Source organism: Solanum verrucosum, unplaced genomic scaffold (genome assembly GCF_900185275.1).
Source record: "Solanum verrucosum unplaced genomic scaffold, falcon-dt-bn FXZP01000057.1, whole genome shotgun sequence".
Lineage (NCBI taxonomy): Eukaryota > Viridiplantae > Streptophyta > Magnoliopsida > Solanales > Solanaceae > Solanum > Solanum verrucosum.
Genome location: NW_026019947.1, coordinates 483569 through 505848, shown reverse-complemented (window position 1 = coordinate 505848; position 22280 = coordinate 483569). Strand labels below are relative to the sequence as shown.

The 22280-nt window shown below is 39.7% G+C and overlaps 3 pseudogenes; 1 reads left to right on the top strand and 2 right to left on the bottom strand.

Moving 5' to 3' along the window:
- Positions 1–2102: 2102 nt before the first annotated feature.
- On the top strand, positions 2103–12864 carry LOC125810708 (uncharacterized; annotated as a pseudogene).
- Positions 12865–13751: 887 nt separating this feature from the next.
- Positions 13752–15527, bottom strand: LOC125810698 (uncharacterized; annotated as a pseudogene).
- A 3062-nt stretch (positions 15528–18589) lies between these two features.
- LOC125810687 (F-box/kelch-repeat protein At1g74510-like) lies at positions 18590–19467 on the bottom strand (annotated as a pseudogene).
- Between the last annotated feature and the right edge of the window lie 2813 nt (positions 19468–22280).

Here is a 22280-nt window from a genome sequence, read left to right as displayed (position 1 = left end):
TAATTTATATAAATCGGGTGCTAATTCATCGGTGTCTATGAAAATTGTATTTGTATATGTATATGTACTTTGTGTTAGGCTAGAGTTGCGAGTGAGATTGGGAGAGAGAGGAGAGAGGCAAGTGAGAGAGGGCAGAGAGTAGAGAGAGGTGAATTGTATATGTATATTAGTTAGATAATTGTATATCTGTAACTATTATGTATATGTATCAATGATTGTGTTTGTATATCTGCATTAACTTTGAAGTCGTATTCAATTGAATCGAGTTAAAATATTTGTATTTATCAAATCTCTCTCTCGCTTTATACAAACACAAATTATACATTGTATTTTGTATAATTTGTGTTTGTATAAAGCGAGAGAGAGAGAGAAAGGCAAAAGAGAACTGGGTAGAAAAAGATTTGTATTTGTATAATTACAAGTGTATATGACGGAGAAATATGTATTTATATTTGTATTTGTATATATAGTCTTTCTCTCTCTACACAAACACAACCACAAATTATACATTTGTGTTTGTTTAAAGTGAGAGAGGCGAAGGATAGATGACTGAAAAAGAGGAGAGTGGCGAGCGAGATTCCATAGAAGAGCGAGAGAGGCAAATGGCAAGAATTTGGTGTGAATTGGATCGGAATTAAATGAAAAAGTAGCTATATAATGCACAATTTTCCCTAAAAATTATGAAAAAGTATAAGAAAATAGAAATTATATCAAAGTAAATATGTTTATGTATAAAATAAATTTTAAAAATTATATATATAATGTCGGGTTGATTTTAATTAGTTAAAACCAAACTAATGCAAATATAGTCGAGAGTTTTTTTCAATACCAAACCAAACCATTAGTCGGATTGATTTTTTTTGGTTTGACTTAATCTGCTTTTTGATTCGATTTTCAGTTCAATTTTATACAGCTCTATTGCCAGATCACTTTGTCTATATATAATTTTAGTATACATATAGATTGTTTGATTGTGAGAAGAACATGCATATGATAGGTGAAAATCCTCCATAAAGCGTATATTGGTGCAATCTTCAATTTTCTCACTTAAAAATAACAAAGTTAGCAAAGTGTTATACATATTTTTATGGTTCGAAAAGAAGAACATATAGTTGAAACAACTATATGTGTAATGACCCTCCTAGTCATTTCTATGTTTTGCCTTTTGTGTGTCGTTTAGAGCATTCCTGTAGCGACCCCAAGTCATTTATGACTTGTTGGGATTGACAGTTCGATCACCTGGTTGTTCGTTTGGTTATTGTGCGAGTTTTAGTGTTTTTGGAGCTTATGAACCTTGAACGATCCTTTTCGATTAAAAGTTCAAGAAGATGACATCTGAATCTAATTTTGATGATTCCATTAGCTTCGAAAGGGTCATTTTAGCCTAGTAGCATGGTCGATATAACTCCCGAGGTTTTCAGTGTGAGTCGGTGCGATTAGGCGTTTTAACTTTAAGTTTAAGTCTAAGTTTGACTTTAGTCAACATTCTAAGTAAACACGCTCAGATGAGAATTCTATCAGTGCAGTTAGCTCCGTAACGTCGAGTTTGGTCTAGATTTACCCTTTGTTCGTGTCCTAAAATTTCTGATATTTTTCCGAGCCCTGTTGTGGTTTTTGACTTAAAATGGTGGTTGGGTGTGGGACCCACTTTTTGTCATGACCTCGTATGGAAATTTTGACTGAGCCATTAAGTCCGGAATATCGAATTTGGGATGGTTGCATATCTCGTTTGCATGCACGGGGTTCCGAACGAGTTCGGAGCATCCGGTCGGAGTTTTAAAGTTTTCGAAAAATAGGCTGAAATCTGGTGTATTTAGTGCAGAAAAATCAACACCTTTTTCCAAACTTAAAAACCTCATATCTCCCTTATCTCTCAACTAAATAAGGTGATTTGAAGTGCCAAAGCTTCATTTTTTTTGGTGTTTTCACTGTAGATTGATCGGAAGTTATTGGGTGCACGTCGTTTGAGGTAAAATTTGTGATTTACAAGACTGTTGTAGCCTTTTCCGAGTTCTCATTTTTTGGCTTTCTTGAATTGGTGATATCTTGGTCATTTTAGCTCGATTTTGGGTGATTCAAAGTCCCACGTGTTGGGAATTATCATGGCTACGTTGTGGAGTGTTCAAGGAGTGTTGGCACCATTCAATTTTTGTAAATTCCAAGTTTAGACTGCTACAACTTCTTTTCTATTAGAATGAGCTTAATTGTGTAAAAGCATGTGGATTTGAGTGAATTGGGGTAGGTACCAGTTTCTTTGTTTACTTTGATTAGATACCTTTTGTTAGGATCGATTGGCCATATTTCGGGCGTAGTACCATGTTAGTCGGGTTAGTAGAATCATATGCTTATGTGCTAAATGCTATTGTATGCTTGTATACTGTGTGTTGCGTGATTTGTTCATTGTCAACTGTAAGCATGATGTCCTTAGTCTAGGTTAGGCTAGCATTGCCTTATACTTATAACTTGTGTGGGCTGGATAACCTTGACATTTTGCCGACGTTGTTCGGATGACTTAGCTCCTTGTAGACTGGAGTAGCAGACTTGAGTCTGATAGTTTGAGCCTTAGATTAGGCGCTATCATTGTTTGTTGCACTTCAGTGTATTCTCCCTCTAATTCTGTGGTTTCGATGCCTTCTCGAAGGTTCGGTGCATCACTAGAGGCGTGGGATTGAGATAGTATAGGCTTGGAGCCTTTCTGTGATTTCTTGGAGTGGACGGCGTTCCACGGTGGTTATTGCTAGATTGGATCCTATTAGAGATACTATCACCTTTGGGGTCGTTCTTTCTAGCTGGGCTAGGAGCGTATCGCTGGCTGGGTAGACTTTGTGATTTCGGCGATCGCTCCCGGGACTCTCTTTCTAGCTGGACTGGGAGTGTGCTGCTGGATGGGTGTCCCTAGGTCGCTCTTTCTAGCTGGGCTGGGAGCTGACTGCATGGTAAGACGACTCGCGATATCTACCTCACCCACGAGTCCCTCTTTCTAGCTGGGCTGGGAGTGCACTACTGGCTGGGTCGAGTCTGATGGGTTATGTTGGTTACTTTGGGCTGGGAGCCCGATTTTTTTCTTTCTCAGTAGACTTAGCTATTGTGTGTACCTGTCGGGCTTATGGGGGTCCGTTCAGGTTTTATTTAAACTTGCGCACGAGTGTACCTTCTAGGCTTATGGGGGTCAGTTAGGTTTTGTTTAACTGTACTTAGTTTATTTTTGGTATGCTCGTATGCTTTCTATTCATATCCGCTTTGACCTCTCTGTGTTTAGATTCTATCATTTCTTATTGTTTTTACCCATTTTGCTCAATTGGCCTTTGATGCCTACTGAGTACCTGTTGTTTTGGTACTCATGCTACACTCTGCATCTATTTCGTGATGCAGGTCCCAGTACCAGTTACCAGTGGTGATTAGTTTCAGCCTTCTTTTGTAGTTGTGACTCGAAGATGAGGGTGAGCACTTGGCATTTTGGGTTTGTTCTGTCTCCTTCTTTTATTTTAGCTAGTCTTGTTGCTTTTGAGACACGCTTTGTTGTGGTCCACTTTTGGGACTTGTACTCTTAATTAGACAACTCTGTACTAGTGACTTCCAAGTTCTGGGAGGAATTTCTGTATATATTTATTTTGGTTTGCTTCCGCCTTGTTGTCCTTGTTTAGATTAATGTTTTCGCTAGTTTCTGCCCTTATGCTCATTGCTTGATGTTCTGGGTTACGGGTTGACTTACCTACTGGTGGGGTATAGTAGGTGCCATCATGACTCGAGAAATTGGGTCTTGACAAGTTGGTACCAGAGCCCTAGGTTCACCGGTCTCAATTGTACATAACTAGCACCTAGTAAAGACCTACGGATAAACGCGATGACGTATATGTTTTATCTTTAGGAGGCTATAGGGTGTCCTAAGGAAATTTCTCTATTTTTTGTATCCTATCGTGCATCATGTCGATTATCAGTTCCTCAAAATCTCTCTTGTTTCATTCTTTTCATATGATGGCTCGTACATGCGGTGGATCGTTACAGGGTAGGGGTCGACCTCCCATGCCGACTCGGGTACCAGCACCAGAACCATCCCAGGAGAGTGAGGAGAATCCATAGCTAGTAGGGGACCATCCAGCAGCTCATATACCAGCTCCGTCGGTGGGGTCGAGGCCAGCCCAGCCGCCACCTGGACCAGTTCTGACTCCAAATCTCCAGGCCGCTATTACACAGCTCTTGGGTGTGCTTGGGGGTATACAATAGCCATCTGTCCCAACTACACCAGCACCAGTACCGCAGGATCAGCCTCTAGTGAGGGAATCTCAGATCAAGGTACCACATGAGGGAGTACAACCCTTGGCAACGAAAAGACCTTTGGCACTCGAGGACCAGAAAATGCTTGGTGTGTTTCTCAAGTTGACACCACCGAGGTTTTCTGGGGTTGTGGGTGAGGATGCCCACGAGTTTCTTACTACTTGCCGTGAGAGGCTTCACACTTTGGGTCTAGTGGAGTTTAGAGGGATCGACTTCATCGCTTACCAGCTAGATGGGCCAGCCAGGCAGTGATGGCATACATTCATTAGACCAAGCCAGATGGGTCTCCACCGGTGTCATTGGATGAGTTTTCTGAGGCCTTCTTGGCCAACTTTATCCCTTGTAGCGTTAGAGACCGCCTCAGGGATCAGATCTGCAGGTTGGAGCAGGGCTCCATGTCAGTGGCAGAGTACGAGACTAGGAGCCACGAGCTCTCCCATCATGCAGAGATGATATTACCTATAGAGGAGGAGAGGATTAGGAGCTTTGTCCATGGGTTGAGATTACAGCTTCGGCTTGAGACTCAGTCCTTAGTTTATGTGGGTCGATCTTTTTTAGACATAGTTGACCATGCCAGTACTATGGATCATCTTCGTCGCGAGGCCCAAGGGGGCAGCGAGAAAAAGGCTAGGCATGAGGGCAACTACAGTTACTCCCACACCAAGTCTAGGTATTATCATGACAAGACCGGACGACGATTTCGACAAAGTCAATCTAGCAGGCCTACCCAAGCCTCTTTTCAGGCATTAGATGGTGGTCGAAGCGAGGCCAGTTTGAGTAAGGGCTGCGAGGTATTTCGATCGGGCTCTTCAGGCCATGGCCGTTCTTTTGGGAGTTGCCCTCAGCAGGGTTGCTTCGAGTGTGGTGAGATGGGTCATTGGACCAAGGACAGCCCTCAGCATAGTCGGATTGCTCCTGCTCCTGAGGCAGCTCCCCCAGCTTTACCAACACCTCCAGCTAGAGGCCGTGGTCAGGGTTAGGACCGTAGATGTAGTCATCGGGGTATATGGGGTGGTCCCCGAAGAGGGAGGTCAGGTGGTAGGTTTGATGGTCAGGGCAGAGGCAGACATAACCATTTCTATGTAGCTCTAACGAGGGCGGAGGCTAAGGCATCAGACGATGTTATCACATGTATGATTCTTTTATGCTAGTAGCCTGCCTTGGCTTTATTTGATCCGGGATCTACTTTTTTGTTTGTTCCTGTTTACTATGCTTCTCGCTTGAGTATGATTACTAAGCCTCTGGTAGGCTGGTGAGTCTTTAGTAGTGGATCAGGTATTTCGATCTTGTTTAGTTACTATCCAGGGATGTGGGTTGACCTTATATTGATTGACATGGTTAATTTCGATGTGATTCTGGGGATGGACTGGTTATCCCCTTATAACACTATTTTAGATTGCTTCTCTAAGACCATTACCTTAGCCATTCCTCTGGTGGTGTGGAAGGGATCTTGTAGTAGCACATTAGTTGGGGTTATCTCTTTTATTCGGGCTAGGAGGCTAGTGGCTAGTGGATGCTTATCATATTTGGCCTATGTACGTAATGTGAGTAGGGAGGTCCGTCCGGTTAAGTCAGTTCCTATTGTTCGTGACTTCTTAGTTATGTTTCCTACCGACCTACCTGGCCTACCCCCAGAGCGTGATATTGATTTTATGATTGAGCTTGAGTCGGGTACTCGGCCTATTTCTATTCCATCATATCGGATTGCTCCTGCAGAGCTCAAGGAGCTCAGTGTTCAGCTTCAGGATCTCTTGGGTAAGGGATTCGTCAGACCTAGTGTATCGCTTTGGAGCGCTCCCATTTTTTTGTAAAGAAAAAGACGATAGGATGCACATGTGCATTGACATAGGCAACTGAATAAGGTGACAGTGAAGAATCGATATCCTCTGCCTAGGATTGATGATCTATTTGACCAGCTTCAGGGAGCTTCAGTGTTCTCTAAGATTGATTTGAGGTCTGTTTACCACCAGTTGAGGATTAGGGCGGCGGACATCCCTAAGACTGCATTTAGGACCCGTTATGGTATGAGTTCCTGGTGATGTCCCTTGGGTTGACTAATGCCATTGCTGCCTTTATGGACTTGATGACACGATTGTTTAAGCCTTATCTTGATTCATTTATCATAGTCTTCATTGATGACATTTTGATATACTTGCAGAGGAGGGGTGATCATGAGCAGCATTTGAGAGTTGTGCTCCAGACTTTGAGAGATCAGTGGCTTTATGCCAAGTTCTCGAAGTGCTAGTTTTGGTTAGACTTTGTAGCATTCTTGGGGCACGTTGTGTCCAAAGAGGGCATTATGGTAGATCCGGTGAAAATTAAGGTTATTCGTGATTGGGCTAGGCCCACCTCAGTTACTGAGATTCGGAGCTTCGTCAGACTACAGGCAACTACAGACGGTATATTGAGGGTTTTCCTACCTTGGCAGCACCTCTGACCCGCTTGACTCGTGTTGATGTTCCATTTGTTTGGTCAGAGGAATGTGAGGCGAGCTTTTTGAGGCTCAAGGAGTTATTGACCACCGCTCATATATTGACTCTTCCAATTGAGGGCAAGGGCTTCATGGTTTATTGTGACGTATACGACGTTGTTTTGGGTTGTGTATTGATGCAGAAGGGCCGAGTTATTGCTTATGCGTTGAGGCAACTTAAGTTGCATGAGTGCAACTACCCCACTCAAGACTTGGAGTTGGCGGCGATAGTTTTCACGCTTAGATTTGGAGGCACTACCTATATGGAGTTCGATGTGAGATCTATAATGATCACATGAGTCTTCAGTACATCATGAGCCAGAGGGACCTTAATCAAGGCAACGTCGTTCGATTGAGCTCCTGAAGGACTACGACCTCACTATTCTCTATCATCCGGGCAAGGCGAATGTAGTAGCGGACGCCTTGAGCTGGAAGGCGGTGAGTATGGGTAGTCTAGCCTTCTTATTTGTTGAGGAACGACCCTTGGATTTGGGCATTCAATTCTTAGCCAATAGCATGGTTCGATTGGATATCTCAGATTCTAGACGCGTCTTGGCCTATATGGGAGTTCAATCTTCTTTGCTGGATAGGATCCGTGGTTGCTAGTTTGAGGATGAGGCCTTGGTGGCCCTTAGAGATCGAGTGTTAGTGGGTGAGAGTGGTTAGGCTACCTTAGATCCTGATGGAGTGTTGAGATTCATCAGCTGCATCTGTGTTTCGAGAGTTGGGGATTTGGTAAGATTGATACTTTGTGAGGCCCATGAGTCTAGATACTCTATCCATTCGGGTACAACGAAGATGTATCGTGATTTGAGGCAGCATTACTGGTGGAGGGGCATGAGGAGAGATATTGTTGACTTTGTTTCCCGTTGCTTGTGCTGCCAGCAGGTAAAGGCCGAGCATTTGAGGCCTGGTGAGAAGTTTTAGAGATTACCCATTCTGGAGTGGAAGTGGGATCGAATTACTATAGATTTTGTTGCTGGCCTACCGCGAACTTCTAGAGGTATTGATAGCACTTTGTCACGACCCAAGCCTAGGGCCTAGACGTGACCGGCGAATGGGGAACCCGAAGGAACCCCAAACAAGCCTCATAGCGTATCATTACACATCCTTGGTCGCGGAAGCAATTAAAATGACCATAAGCGATAAGCATAATCAAGGGGGAAATCGGGACTAAGGGAGCAAGATAAAAGAAGAAGAAATGATACATAAATACCATAGATGAGTCAAGCTCAAGCATAATACACAACTTGTCCAACACCACCTCTAAACATGGGTACTTAGCGGGGGCCAAGACAAACTACCGGGCTCACCCTCATAGTCAATACATAACAAAAAAAAAAAAGTCTTATACATAGCAAAAGATCATAAGCAACGTCTCCGGAATGGAGGACTCACCAATAACCTCGATAGAAAATCGTATTAGCCACGCGGAGGAGGATGGTCAAGCGGTGCTCCGGTCCCTACATGGTGACATCATGTAGGCATAGAGTATGCATTAGTACGTTTGAATGTACTAAGTATATGGGATGCAATGCAATGCAATAATAGATGGACATCATAGACAAAATGCATAATCATACCCGATAGATAGCATATTGATGAGATAATATGGATAATGATGCTTACATAAAAATCATATTTAGTGGGACGTAGTACATGTGTGGCGAGTGACCATCAATATAGTATTTCCAACGCTTACCACCCCCTTGGAGAGGCGAAAGAGGTACAAACCCCTCAATGTGGTTACCCGGGCCTACCACCCCCCGAGCTAGGGACCAAGGTACAAACCTCTCAATGTGGTTATACGGGCCTACTACCCCCCGTACTAGGCAACCAAGGTACCAACCCCTCGATACGGTTACCCGGGCCTACAACCCCCCGAGCTAGGCTTGGTCGACTCACAACACTTATATAGAGAAAATCATATACATGTATCCATTTCATCATCATTTCAATGATTATATGACCATCCGACTCATAGGGCGTACATTGAACCTTCCATTTCCTAAGAATTCTATAAGTGGACATTTTATCAAACACATGGTGGGCTATTGTTCATGTAAATAAAATCATGTAATTCAAGAGTACTAAGTCCAACCAATTCCAAAATCCATATAAATTAGCCCACCAACAACATACATATATATAAATCAACCTTCATAATTTGATCATAGAAGCATAAAAACCATAAACATCACATAATAATTCCATTTCATGATAATATGCAAAATAGACCATAATAGGGTGTGTAGTAGTAATTCCATACTTCAAGAGTTCATAAATAACCATAAGGACCCATAAACTTGAAGCAAAAATAGAGGATAAATGGTTGGACTTGTGGAAAGGAAGGTTTCCACAATCAAACCCACATACCTCAACTTTGGAGAATCCTTGATGAAGATTGGAATGGAGAATTGAAGCTTGAGATTGAGTCTTGAATTCGGAATTAGAGCTTGAGATGTTTGAATTTGGTTGAAGATCTTGGTGGAATTTTGGAGAGGGCTTAAAGAGTGTTTTGAAGTAAAAAAAATATGACTAAGTATGGGACATTTATAAAAAATGTCCCCAACCCGCTAAAAAAAAAGCTTACTGGAATTTGCAATTCTGCCGAGACAGGTTTTACGAAAATGGTCATAACTTCCTCATCCTCACTCGGAATGAGATGAAACCAAGTGCGTTGGAAAGCTAACTCAAAGGGCTTTAATTTAAAAGGTATTGGACCTTCCAGTTCCTTGTGTGCTAAGAGATATGCCTCTTTAAAATTGACCCTCCAAATTGCATATTTTGCGATTTTCGAATTTTGATACGGTTGCTCTAAAATTCGGGTTAGACCCATTTCCCACTCAATTTGACCCCCTGAATAAGAATATGAAGTTGAATTTCCGAAATCATGCACGGATTTTGAGATATATGGAAATTACATTTCTAGGTGTTTCCGAAGCACATTTTCGAGCATTTTTGGGGTCTTTTCACACTTGGGTCATCGTTGATCGATTGACCAAGTCAGCGCATTTCCTTCATATTCAGTCTTCATTTAGCGCCGAGAGGTTGCTTGTATCTACATTCGAGAGTTGGTTCGACTTCATGGGGTGCCAGTTTCTATTATATCAGATCGTGTTTCTCAGTTCACATCTAGCTTTTAGAGGACCTTTCAGGATGAGTTGGGCACTCGGGTTGACCTTAGCACAACTTTCCACCCGCAGACTAATGGTCAGTCGGAGCATACTATTTAGGTCCTTGAGGACATGCTGCGGGCTTGTGTTTTGGAGTTTGGTGGTCATTGGGACCAGTTCTTGCCTTTGGCGGAGTTTGCATATAACAATAGCTACCATTCTAGCATTCAGATAGCCCCATTCGAGGCCTTGTATGGTAGGCGTTGTCGCTCTCTGGTAGGATGGTTTGAGGCAACAGAGCCTAGGCCGCAGGGTACAAATTTGATTCAGGAGGCTTTGGACCAGGTGAGAGTGATTCAGGATAGACTCAGGATGGCTCAGAGTAGGCACCAGAGTTATGCGGATCGGAGGCTTCGACCTTTGAGATTCTTTGTTGGTGATCAAGTATTCCTCTGTGTATCACCCATGAAGGGCGTGATGAGGTTTGGGAGGCGAGGCAAGCTTAGCCCCAGGTACATTGGGCCTTTTGAGATACTTCAGACAATTGGGAAGGTTGCTTATGAGTAGGCCCTACCTCCAACGTTTTCAGCCATCCACCCGGTTTTCCATGTCTCAATAATGTGCCAATAAGTTCCTGATAAGTCCCATGTGCTCCAGTATGATGCATCTGAGTTGGATGACCGTTTGACATTTGTAGAGGATCCAGTTGCTATTCTAGCCAGAGATGTGAGGAGATTGCGCTCGAGAGCCATTCTTGTTGTTAAGGTCCGTTAGAGGCATCGTCCAATCAAGGAGGCTACCTAGGAGGCCGAGCAGGAGATGCGAGAGCAGTTTCTTGGCTTGTTTGAGCCTTCAGGTACTTCTTGACCCTTACTTTTGCGGATGAAAGTCCTTTTTAGTAGTGAATATTGCAATGACCCTCCTATTCATTTTTATGTGTCGTTTAGAGTGTGTAGCGACCCCAAGTCATTTATGACTTGCTGGGACTGACAGTTCGGTCACCTGGTCGTTCGTTTGGTTATTGTGCGGGTTTTAGTGTTTTTGGAGTTTATGAACCTTGAACGATCCTTTTCGATCAAAAGTTCAACAAAATGACATCTGAATCCAATTCTAATGATTCCATCAGCTCCGGAAGGGTCATTTTAGGCTAGCAGCATGGTTGACAGGGATCCCGAGGTTTTCAGTGTGAGTCAGTGCGATTAAGCGTTTTAACTTTAAGTTTAAGCCTAAGTTTGACTTTAGTCAACATTCTGGGTAAATGCACTCGGATGAGAATTTGGTCATAGCAGTTAACTCTGGAATGTCGTGTTTGGTCTAGATTGACCCTTTGTTCGTGTCTCGAGGTTTCCGATATTTTTTCAAACCCTTTTGTGGTTTTTTACTTAAAATGATGGTTGGGTGTGGGACCCACTTTTGTCAAGATGACCTCCTATGAAAATTTTGACTATCCCATTCATTCCAGAATATCGAATTTGGTGTGGTTACATATATCATTTGCATGCACGAAGTTCTGAATGAGTTCGGAGCACCCCGTCGGAGTTTTTAAGTTTTCGAAAAATAGGCTGAAATCTGGTGTATCTAGTACAGAAAAATCAGAACTTTTTTCGAAACTTAAAAACCTCATATCTCCCTCATCTCTCAACCGAATAAGGTGATTCGAAGTGCCAAAGCTTCATTTTTTTGGTGTCTTCGCTGTAGATTGATCGGAAGTTGTTAGTTGCACGTCGTTTGAGGTAAAATTCATCATTTACCAGACTGTTATAGCCTTTTTTGAGTTCTTATTTTTTGGCTTTCTTGAATTAATGATATCTTGGTCATTTTAGCTCGGTTTTGGGTGATTCGAAGTACCACGTGTTGAAAATTATTGTGGCTACGTTGTGGAGTGTTCAAGGAGTGCTGGGAACCATTCGATTCTCGTAAATTCTGAGTTTAGACTGCTGCATGTTTTCTTTTAGGTTGATTAAAGTGTGGTCTTCTTGCATGTTGGGTTTTGCTGCGTTTTGAGCTTCGAATTGTGTTCCATTTAGGAACACAAGTTTGGGTTACTATTTTGGGTCTCTTAGGGAGTCAAATCTGAAAAGTTTGATGCGAGTCCCACAATTCCTGTTTTGACTCCACAATTGACCCATCTCCGTTTGTTGTGATTTTGGTGTCTAAGACCGTACTAATGTTGTGATCTTTTATAGAGTGACAGCGTTCAAAGGTCATTTGGAAAGGAAAAGCTCCGGCAAAGTGATTTGGAGCGTGCTTGGTCGGTCTAAAGGTAGGCGACGACTTCCTTTCTATTAGATTGCGCTTAATTGTGTAAAAGCATGTGGATTGGAGTGAATTGGGGGTGGGTACCAGTTTCTTAGTTTACTTTGATTAGATACCTTATGTTAGGATCGATTGGCCATATTTCGAGCCTAGTACAATGTTAGTCGGGTTAGTAGAATCACATGCTTATGTGTTAAATGCTATTGTATGCTTGTATGTTGTGTGTTGCAAGCTTTGTTCATTGTCAATTGTAAGCATGATGTCCTTAGTCTAGGTTAGGCTAGCATTGCCTTACACTTATGACCTGTGTGGGATAGATAGCCTTGACTTTCTGCCGACGTCGTTCGGATGACTTAGCTCCTTGTAGACTAGAGTAGTAGACTTAAGTCTGATAGTTTAAGCCTCAGATTAGGCGTTATCGCTGCTTGTTGAACTTTTATATCTTCTCCCTCTAATTCTGCGGTTCCGACGTGTTCTCGAAGGTTCGATACATCACTAGAGGTATGGGATTGAGATAGTATAAGCTTGGAGCCTTTTATGTGATATTCTTTAGTGGACGGCGTTCCACGGTGGTTGTTGCTGGATTGGATCCTATTGGAGATACCATCATCCCCGGGGTCGTTCTTTCTAGCTGGGTTGGGAGCGTATCGCTGGCTGGGTAGACTCGGTGATCGCCCCGGGGCCTCTTTTTCTAGTTGGGCTGGGAGAGTGCTACTGGTTGGGTGTCCACGAGTCTTCTCTTTCTAGCTGGGCTAGGAGCTGACTACATGGTAGGACGACTCGCGATATCTACCTCACCGTCGAGTCTCTTTTTTAGTTGGGTTGGGAGTGGACTGTTTGGTTGGGTGCCTCCTGAGTCACTCTTTCTAGCTAGGCTGGGAGTGCACTGCTAGCTGGGTGGAGTCTGATGGGTTATCTTGGTTACTTTGGGCTGGGAGCCCGCTTTTCTTCTTTCTTAGTAGACTTAGCTATTATGTGTACCTGTCGGGCTTATGGGGGTCCGTTCAGGTTTTATTTAAACTTGCGCACAAGTGTACCTTCTGGACTTATGGGGTCCAGTTAGGTTTAGTTTAGCTGTACTTACTTTATTTCTGGTATGCTCGTGTGCTTTCTTTTCATATCTGTTTTGACCTCTCCGTGTCTAGATTTTATCCTTTGTTATTGTTTTTACCATTTTTGCTCAGTCGGCCTTTCATGCCTACTGAGTACTTGTTGTTTTGGTAGTCATGCTACACTCTACATCCTTTCTTTTGGCTTAGCTAGTCTTGTTGCTTTTGAGACACGCTTTGTTATGGTCCACTTTTGGGACTTATACTATTTATTAGACAGCTCTGTACTAGTGAATTCCAGGTTCTGGGAGGGATTTTTGTATATATTTATTTTAGTTTGCTTCCACCTTGTTGTTCTTGTTTAGATTATTGTTTTCGCTAGTTTCTACCTTTACGCTCATTGCTTGATGTTCTGGGTTAAAGTTTGGCTTACCTACTAGTGGGGTATAGTAGGTGCCATCATGACTCGAGAAATCGGGTCGTGAAAATATGTTTTACATATCAAGTAACCAAAGCATAAGAAGGTAACAAAAAGTTTAGGTGTATACTGAATAACGTGCCAACAAAATCCTTAACACATCAAACTTAAATCGTGAATCGATCTCTCTGTTCTAGAGCGATGAGAAAATGAGGAACAATTCTCGAAATAACACATTTGTACCATTCCTTTTGAATAAGACTCTATGTTATCTCAAATTTGTAAATTGCTGGGGCTATTGAGTTCACTCTAATATTGTATACTCCCATTTCAAGTGCCATAATTTGCAATAATTTGAATAATTAATAGAGAAGAAATTAAATGGATAATTTGATAAAACATCAATGGTAGAAGTTTTAAGATTACAATTTCTAGTGAACATGTCAAGATCCATTTTCGAAGAAGAGTAGGCAATACACCCTGGTAATAGTACTAGATCCAGACCAGAAACTAAAGACATATTAATAACAGATCCTCCGCCCTGTTTAGCATCGCGCATGCGTCTACAGATGTATTTTGACACCAACCATGCGCCTCTGAGATTCGTCTTGAAGATATGTTCCCACTCCTACTCTGAGAGTTCTAGTGAAAAGCTCACATTACCTATATAAATATATTATATGATATTGTTACCATGTTGAAGTGTATAATCATTGATGTTATCTAAAGCTTAATTTATCTTTTTAAGAAATTACAATTCTCTTCAACCATACCTCTAATGTCGGCGTTGTTAATCAAGGTATCGATAAGTCCAAAGGCATTCTAAGCTCTTTGTACAACGACCTCAATAGTAGCAGCATTGGATGTGACATCAAGCTCGAGGGAGAATGTTCGTTCGAGACCTTATTGAAAGTCAAGAGGGGGGTGAATTAAAATTTCCTTCTGCACGTTAGTTGAATAGATAAACAGTAATAAATATTGTAGTAAGTAAAAAACACAAATAGTTTTTATACTGGTTCGGAACACCGATGTGGTGCCTACGTCCAGTCCCCTTGGGTTTCAAGGGTTTCCTTTAGAGCTTTGAAGTGAACTTCGGTGGTACAGGGTTTCTGTGATTTGATCTTGTCTAATATGCAAATCAGATGTTCTACCTTTACACTTCCTCTACTTGTAAACCTACACTCATAATCTTTCTTTCTCTTTTCTTTTCAATTGTTTCACTCACGTGATTACACAGTTTTATGAAAGATAAAAGAAGATTGCACTATAAGCTCAAGTGAAGTTACGTACCTCACTACAAAGACTAAGAGAGGTTTATATAGATGTGGACGACTGCTGCTCTGTTTCGGAAACCCAAGGGAGTTTTAAATCAAGGATCCTCAAATTGAGTCCTTGATTTATTTTGATTGATTTGTTGAATCATGTCCATATCAGATATGTGCATGACTAAATCAATCCCTTCCTTTGTTAGATGATCTCATTGAATCTTGGTTGATCTTCAATCCCCTCCTTGAATCTTGGCTGATATATTCTTCCTTGATTGATTTACATATATTCTCTTTACTTCTTCAAATGTTTGTATTGCTTGACTTGAGATCTCTTGCCTTCCATGTGTGGCTCCATGAATCTGACTAGGATTCTGGTTATCTTGATTTGTCTTGAGCTTCTTCTTTGTGTTGTTTTCCATAATGCCTTCATGATTTCCAGGTTACTCGATTTTCTTCCTTGTTGATTTCCTGCGAGGTGTCATTATCCAGAATATAACAAGTTAACACCTCTGAATTAATGTGGTTGCAGAGAGATTTCAACTTGTCAATACGCCTAGCAGCAGCAATGATGCTGCAACCGGCTTTGACCAAGTCGAGACACAACTCTCGCCCAATTCCAGACGACGCCCCTGTAATCATCACTACTTTCCCCTTCAAGTCTTTCCACGACTCCATTTTTCTTAGGGAAACCGGAAGGATAATGTTATAATGTGGGAAGTTATATAGAAAACATGATATGTGTTATATTGAATTCCATTTACTTTTTGGGCCAAAAATGCCCTTTGACCTTATTAACCTTTTGGGATATCAATGACCTTATTGCTAAGTCCATACTCATAAGGTGGATGCAGAGTAATATTGTACAAAATCTCATATACTTTTTTCTTTAATAGTAGTGGAAAAATTTATTTTAATTATTTTTAAAAAAAAATAATAAAAAAAAAAATAATAATAATAAAAAAATATATATATATATATAATTCATATGGGGTATATTTGATCCTCCTCACATGTATTTTTTTATACTTTTTTTGTATCAAACTAATTTAAATTTATTATTTTGATGGTCAAATTTATTCATGTTTCACAAATTTTTCTTGTAAAATTTATTATAGATATCCTAATTCTTTTTATACAAATATAAAAACTAAATTACAATATAGACGAAAAAAATATTTTAAATTATAATATAGCCACAAAAAGATTAGTTTTAAATTTTTTTCTTTACACTAAAGAATGAAAGAAAAAAAAGAATAAGAAACTCAAACAATATAATCAAAGAAGTCAAAAAATAATTTATGTATGAAAAAAATTAAAATATACTTTTAACTTTGCTAGAAGGATCATAAATACTCCTACATGAAATTTTCTATATTAAAAGTTAAAAATATAAATTTAAAATTAATTTTTTCACGTCCATTAGATGAAGGGTATATGTGAGCTACTTTTGTAACAGAAATAGGTATATGTGAGTCATTTGTGTAACGGTAAGGGTATATATGTGTCACTTTCATATAATGAGGGGTATATCAGCTCTAAAAGACAAAACTGAGAGGTATATCAGGCCATTTTCCCTTTAATTAATATTTAACTAATAATATAGGGTCAAAATGGTAATCTAACTTTAGTTAGTAATACTAGTTTGTATTGCACATTTACCTCAAACTACCTGATACAATGTTTGTATTGCAAATAGTAAATTTAAATGATACATATATTATTCAACTTTCTTTGTATATATATATATCATAAAGTTAACTAATATGCCTGAAAAGTAAAATATAAACTGATACATATGTTGAATATTGTCATGATCAACTTAAATGTGGTTAGAAGTCATATGAATCTTCCTTCGATTCAAACATGAATATGCAGAAAATTTTGGCATCAAACTTACAAGCACAAACAAAATCTTCAATAACAACTAAAAATTTTGATGACTAGTGAATATCACATGATCAGATGAACACAAATCCTTGGAACATGATCAGATGAACACTGCTAATAAGCACAGGTGTTGAATTTCAACATTTTTCAGGATATAATACAAGTGAGAATGTTTATAACTTCTCTAAAATGATTATAAAACACATCATTCATATTGAAGATTGGGGTATTTCCTCAATGACTGAAAGACAATTCAGTCTAAACAAAGTCATGGTAAGCTTTACCTATTGGGATTATATTCAGGCATTTAATAAAGTTCTTTGTTATAACAATGAGAGGCATAAACATACTTGGTTTATAAAAGTATGTGCCAAGATATTTGCGAATCCTATACCAAATTGGTTTTTAAACTGGTGGTCATACCACGGGCCAACAATAAAAATATTGCCCGAACCATTTCACAAGTTATACAAAGAATGGGTCAAGGTTTCCCCAGATCTCAACAAATTATATCATCAAGAACATATTTGTTATTTTCAACAAATTGAACAGATATACTTTTTTATAGAATTCTCTGTTCCATGGATTCATAAATGGGTTCCGGATGTAGATTTTACTGAGGAACAAATCCCTTGTCTATACAAAACTTATTATAATAATTTTTGGGACAAGTTGATAAAGAAAGATCCTCAAACAAAGTCTATATACGGACAAGAACTGCTGGATCTAATTACGAAAACCATACACGATTATAAATCAATTCCTAATAAAGGAATCATGACTGATGACTCGACCTCCGTAAAACATATGGCTAGAAAAATTTCTAATCATGATGAAGGAGAGCAAAATGAAATGATTATGAGATATCTAGAAGAAGTCAAGAAGAAGATTCTTCTAAATATAAGTCATTACGCAAAATCAGATTCTTCAATGTGTAGTGAAACAAGTGAAGATATGCACGAAGCCCAACAATATGAAGAAGAAAGTCCAGTGGATGCACTGAAGAAAGCCGAAGATTTTTTGGCAAAATTAAAAGACAAAGTGTAAAGCTTAGGCGCGTCGGTAGTGGGCCCGCACTACTGTAGCAACACTGTTCACCAACAGTAAATACACTGTTACCAGGACCCAGATAGGGGCCCAGTATCCTGTACATAGATGCTTTTTTTTTTTTTTCTATAAATAGGTTTGTTTTTCATTAAAGAAGAGCAGGTTTTAGAAACCCTCTCTCCTTCTTTCTTTCTTTCTTTCTCTCTCCCCACTTGTAAAATATTTTCAAGTATTGTAACCTTACCGGACTTTGGCCGGAGGAATAGTAAAGTGTGTTGTTTGCTACAAGGTACTTTCTTTTATTTTCAAGTTTTTATTTCTGAGTTAAGCCGTGACTATGTCCGGCTAAAAAATTATATCTATGCCGGATAACTAACTTCTCTTTTATATATACCATGAAAGTTCCAAGGCTCTGATACCAACGATACAGGATCACTGATCTGGCGGTAGTCTGCCAGGTCATAGATCAAGCAAGTCAATATCCTTAGAGGTAGTCCAACTACATAAGAATCGAAATACACAAGAATTTTAACGTAGTTTCTTAGACTGCATGGTTTAATTATTTTACCCAAGCAAAGGGTCTGTCAAGAAGCTAATAATATAGCCACTATTTTTTGTTGTTGAAGAAAAGACTAATATAAGATGAACACAAATCCTTGGAGCACTCTCATTGGATGAGAGTCTGTTGTTCTGCCAAAAGATGTGCACCAATCACAGCAGGCTGCAACTCTTGGAAACTTATCTTTTTACAAGTACGAAACTCTCAGGTTCGTCTGGGATCAGGTCCAAAGTTTGTTGAATCATCAAAACTTTAAAGACAACATAGAAAAAATAATAAACTTTCTATCCATAAATACCTCAGAACACATCTTACACCGCTTTTTCATGCTTCGTAAAATCTTGCATGTTCCAGTCTCAGAATTGTATAGTTCTACTGTTCTAAGTAAATTACCCCGTGAGTCACAACCACCAGCTAGAATGACAATCTCCCCAAAACTGGCAAAGCCAAACAAATACCTTGGTGCATTCATTTGCATTCTAGATGACCAAGTGTTTATACCGTAACGATAAATGATATGGACAAAATCTCCTTTCCAAACACAAGAAGCTCTGTCCTAACTGCAAAAGACTCCTCATCTGAGAACACAAAGCATTCATTAGGATTCACTGATGGTACATGCATCCAATGACAATGACTGGGATAAAACAATCTTCCCATTCAAGTAGATAGCAAGAAAACTAAACGCAATGTTCAACCACCCCATGTTGATGACACAGTCTGTAAACTTCCACACTCCTTATTATTAAGCGAAAGCTACGATTCAAAGATGTAATAGCCCCGTAATCAGACCAGGGGGAGTGAACAAGAGAGCTAATGGAGTTGTCTTGGCCTGTTGAAGGAATAAGAGGACTATTATCTGCAGTATGACATTGATTACCAGCTTGGTCATCTAGAGAGACTTCTCCATTTAGAGCATCAGATTGCTTCGGCAACTTGAGTTGCACAACTTCATTCACCAAGAAGGTAATCAGCGTCAGCTGCAGATAATAGTCCTCTTATTCCTGCCACGAAAAGTGAAGTGTTTGAATCACTCGCGATTCTATTTCTAAATTGTGTATTTATGTCAATTTGAACATTACCAACAGTGATGCATATCTCTGTTTGCTCTTTTTCTTTCATTTCATATAGCATTAATTTGTATTGCTATATGGATAAACCTCTGCTTCCATTGTTCAAATTGAGAGTTCGATGAACTACACTTCCATATTCCTGTTGATTCGCGTTTGAATTGTGTTAACACCCAATCAATTAATAAGTATCCCAATACAAGTATATGCAGATATTTACTGAAAAACATGAATGAAATTCTGAGTACTTAAACTTTACTTTGTATATCCACTTGCAGCCTTTAGATCTTTTATAATGAGGAAGTGGAACAAGGTGGCTCCACCCCTGCGTGCAAGCTGGTCCGGACACCACAATTATCTCAACGACCTTTAATTCTTTGTTGGTGAGAGAAATATTGATTTCAATTTTGTACTGCAAACTTGGTTATTGTGAAGTCTATTTGATACATAAAATAGTGAATTTCGTCAAGATTAAATTTATTAAAAAACATGGATTGCTAACAAACTGATAAATAACTCTACTAATGCAAAAGTAGTTAATTTTTATATAAATATAAATCTCATGACTACAATAGATCTCTCCATGATTTCTGATTTTATGATAACACAAACATAAACTTCTTGACCGTGAGTGCACAGTGTATACGATAATCTCCTTCAACCTCTATAAGTTTATGTAACCCATCTGTCAACAAAATATGTGCATTGGGTATCACTTTATTTGATTAAAAAAAAGTACAAGAAAATAAGAACTTAGCTTACTTGAACTCCTCGGAATTCAGTTAGCGACAAAAAGCATATGAATGAGAATGGGGTTGTTATTCGGCATATACTTTCATTGAGTAGCTAATTTAACTCTATCATTTGTTCCTAGACAAATGGAGGACAACTGAAAAAGCTGTCAACTCTATCATGGTTGGTGCCAGTGGAGAAGCCACCTTACAATTAGGGGGTTCATCCGAATCACCTTAGGCAGAAAATTATATAATTTATACATGATTAAAATAATTTTTTAGGTATATATAGTAGATGTAGAACCTCTTTCGACTACTTCGTATGTCTATTTTTTGTAGATTTTGAGCCCCCTTATTGAAAATTTTGGCTCCACCACGGATTGGTGCCCGTGAAAAAAGGACATAGTGCATTCCCATCAGATAAGTATATACCTTAGGTTGACATGAAATAACCTAGTTCATACACATACACTCAAACATTTTTGAAAAAAGGAGTTTTTCTCTCACACAAGTATTAGAACATCTGGCGTTAGGACATCTATTAGTAGTTTAGTCGTATTAGGATTGCGTTACTAGTTCAACAGTTATTATTTATTTAGCTTCCTTTAGTTCAGTTTGTTTAGGAGTCTTATTATTTCCCCTGCAACTCTATTTAATACCTTGCTGCCTTCATTAATAATAATATACTCTTCGAGCACATTCAGTCTTTATATGGTATCAGGGCTCTTCATGCTCTATTTAATACCTTCTGCCTGCATTAATAATAATATACTCTTCCAGCACATTCAGTCTTTATATGGTATCAGGGCTCTTCACGCTCTAACGAGTACGATCCAAATATTTTTTTCTTCTCCTCACGCAGATCAGCAACAATGACCAATCATAATGGCAACAATCCCAGAGTTGTCAATGCTGATAACATGATGGGTACCAATTTTATCATTCAATTCAATCTCGCATCCCAATTACCCACCAAACTAAGCGATGGTCACAACTTCACCACCTGGAAAGCCCAAATTTCCATGCTTATGTATGGCTATAACCTCTTTGGCCATCTCGATGGAACCACTCCGTCCCCCAGTCGCACGATTACCCTCGACAATAATATATCTCCTAATCTTGGCTTCTTAACTTGGTTCCGTCAGGATCAACTCATCCAGAATGCCCTCATGGCTTCTGTCGAACCCACTATTGCCTCTACTGTTGTTGTTGCGAACTCGGCTAAATCAACTTGGGATGCTTTGCATACCACTTATGCAAACAAATCTCAAACTCGGGTCTTCGGTTTGCATGATAAGCTTTCCCGTGTCACTTAGGACTCTCACTCCATTACTGAATATCTTCAGACTATTCGATCATTTTCTGATGAGTTAGCCACTGTTGGTGCTTCTATTTCCAATCTTGAACTCATCATCAAAATACTCAGTGATCTAGGTCTTGAATTTTGTGAGATCTGTGCTGCCATTCGTGCACGCAATACAACTATCTCCTATGAGGAACTGTTTGAAAAGCTACTGGACTTTGAACTCTTCCTTCTCCACAAGGATGCTAAGAAACTACCTAGTACCATTACTGTTGCAGTTGCTACTCCCCCTAAATTCAACTTCAATAATCACAACAATCGTAGACAGACCAACAACTCTCAACAATGGCTCCAGAATTTGCGTCCAAGCACTCCACCACAATGACAGTCCAATTTAAATCCAAACGGTGTTACTCGATGTCAACTATGTAACATAATTGGCCACACCGCCAATGTTTGCCGCTCGAAGTCTCATAATCACTTTGAAGCGAAAGCCACCTATGTCGCTAGGTTTACGGAAGCCACCAACCCATGGATAGTTGACTCAGGAGCCACCCATCACATCACAACAGAGTCGCACAGCCTACAGTCATACCGTGGTAACGAGGATGTCTCTATGGGTGATGGTAACAAAAATTCCATCTCTCACACTAGTTCTACTAAATTAAATGCATCAAATAGTGTTTTTAAGCTAACCAACACTCCGTGTGCCCCTTCAATTAAACGCAAGCTTCTCTTTGTTTCTAAATTCTGTCAAGACAATCTTAAGTCTATTGAATTTTTTCCTTTTAACATTGTTGTGAAGGATCTGAAAACGCGGAAGCCACT